This window comes from Euprymna scolopes, chromosome 8, assembly GCF_053919585.1.
Source record: "Euprymna scolopes isolate OS-2025 chromosome 8, ASM5391958v1, whole genome shotgun sequence".
In the NCBI taxonomy this organism is placed as follows: domain Eukaryota; kingdom Metazoa; phylum Mollusca; class Cephalopoda; order Sepiida; family Sepiolidae; genus Euprymna; species Euprymna scolopes.
Window position 1 is genome coordinate 114302132 of NC_136489.1, and position 2797 is coordinate 114304928.

The 2797-nt window shown below is 28.4% G+C and overlaps 1 pseudogene; it reads right to left on the reverse strand.

Annotated features, from left to right (window-relative positions):
- Nucleotides 1-1159: 1159 nt before the first annotated feature.
- LOC145284302 (U2 spliceosomal RNA) lies at nucleotides 1160-1292 on the reverse strand (annotated as a pseudogene).
- Nucleotides 1293-2797: the final 1505 nt, after the last annotated feature.

Genomic DNA, 2797 nt, shown 5'->3' on the forward strand with positions numbered 1-2797 from the left:
ATCCAAAGACATCCCGTAATTGGAAGAAGATGGTCCATAATAATCCAAAGGCAGAAATTCATGGAATAATTCACAAAAATGTGTTCAAGGAAAAAAATAATATTAATAAAAGAAAAATAAGATGTGCTTTTCACTCTACTTCCGAGACATAACTATAAATAAAAAAGATCTAGGAACAATATATATACATATATATATATATATATATATATATATATATATATATATATATATATATATATATGTGTGTGTGTGTGTGTGTGTGTACATAAAAGGTTTAGATAAAATTTAAGTTCCATCTACAAATGTAAGCCGTTGAATTACTTGTAGAGAGTTTGAATCAAGAAAAGTTATTGTTTTCAAGAAAAAGGAAAAAATGGCGTTCTGTTCACCATATTCTTCCACATTCCTCACTTACTCAATATATTTCTTTTTCATCTACATATATTAGTTAGAATATATCATTACGGTTACGATATTCATTATTTTGTATATTTAAAAAAAATCTATGTGAGTTGTTTGTTCTCTGTTTATTTGATTGGTGCACTGCTATGCATTTTTTTCTGATGGGGAACTTTTTGACTCAGGAGTCCATGATAGAAACATCCAGGATTGACATAAAAACATCGGTCGTTCTTCTGTGAGCGAAAGGAATCTGTAAAATTGCACTGATGGTTTTGTTTCGAAATAAAGAAGAAGCTAGATGGTCATATGAATAAATTGTTCTTATTTAAAATGCATAAAAATGGTTGGTTATTCACGTATGCGCCGTTGCTGTATATCACAAGAGTCATCGAGCTTCCACTTTAAAAATGTTTGTTTATATAAAGAATAGAAAATATATACAAAATCATACATATTCACAGACATGTATATATATATATATATATATAAATATATATATATATATATATATATATATATGTATATATATATATATATATATATATATATATATAAAATGGGTTAAGAAATTCCAACGAAAGAAAGATGTATATTTAAATAAGGGGCTAGTCACCAACAATGTGTATTTTTTAACATTATTATATTATTCCGTGTCTTGGTTTTTCATTGAGAATTATGTTTAGATCATTGTACCTATTTACTATGCCTCCCCACGGGACAGAGTTAGACACCAGGGTCGTTTTTTAACGTGGAGAAAAGGTACAAAAATAAAAATTGTCTCAGTCGTGAAGGATTTCTCCTCCACCGAAAGAGAACAAGAAATGGAAGTGCAGCATCCGAAGAATAGATACTACACTTTGATCTTGACCAAAAGGCCAAGAAGGGTTTTAGATCATTGTAATAATGTTTTTAAATCATTGAAATCGTTTTTTCATTGTAATAATGTTTTTAAATCATTGAAATTGTTTTTAACGCGTTTCAGACGTTCTGTGAAGCGCCCTCTTCAGAACTACGAAAATGATATTTTTACATCTCCAACACATTTGAAAATAATTTCTTACGAGGACGCTTCACAGAACGTCTGAAACGCGTTAATAACGATTTCAATGATTTAAAAACATTATTACAATGAAAAAACGATTTCAATGATTTAGAAACCATTATTACAATGATCTAAACATAATTCTCAATGAAAAACCAAGACACGGAATAATATAATAATATTAAAAAATACATATTGTTGGTGACTACCGGCTTATGTAAATAAATAAATAAATAAATATAAATATATATATATATATATTTATATATATATATATATATATATATATATATATATATATATATATATATATATATATATATATATATATAAAACAGAATTCGCGCATAAGCCTGACGAATCCTATAGTGGATGAAACGCAGAATATTCAGTGTAGCTTAATCGCCATATATATTTTAGAAATTACTATATATATATATATATATATATATATATATATATATATATATATATATATATATATATATATATATATATGTATAAGAGTTGTACACCAGGCATCTCCGATCTCGTAGAACATTGTGTCACTTTCAGACATTATAGAAGGCTCCTATCGCTCTTGTGATTTGTACATAACTGGCCAACCAGTAGATGATCTGCAACAAGATAATTATAGAACCGATAGCATGCTATTCTCTTGAACGATACATTGTATGATAGGGCATTAGTTAAAAATAATATAGTAAACTGAATTTACGATTTAAAGATAGTCATAGTTTAGAGTCAGCTTCGCATATAGAACTAATAATACAGTTTCGACTTATGACACATACAAAATTTCCGTCATTAATATGCTTACCCTGCCCACACACAGACGCGCACGCGCGTGCACACACGCACGCACGCATACACACACGCACACACATATACATCACTTTCTTTTCTCTAATTGTATTAGTCTTTTTACGATCTAATTTAAAGTTGCAAGTTTTAGGAAAAGCATACGTATTTTTGTTGGCTATGCTAACATGAAATATTATGTTCGAGAAAGTAAATAGAATCTTATGTTCCTAATTTAATAAACATATAATTGAGGTCAAACTTTAATAATTTGACTTTTCTTATTTTTGTATGTTTTCTTTTTTTTTGGGGGGGGGATTTGGTCTTTTCCTTCTGAAAAATCGCATTCACATAAATTCCATGACGTATAACTCCGTTTATTTGTATGTGACAACGAAACGGATTGTTAAGAACCGGATCTGAGGAAAATACAGACATGGCTATTAAAATATATTTCTATTATTCTATTAGTCTATATCTATATATCTATAAAAGTGAAATTGTCTGTGCGTGTATATATATTTCCCTACCAAACTACTCTGTCAATTT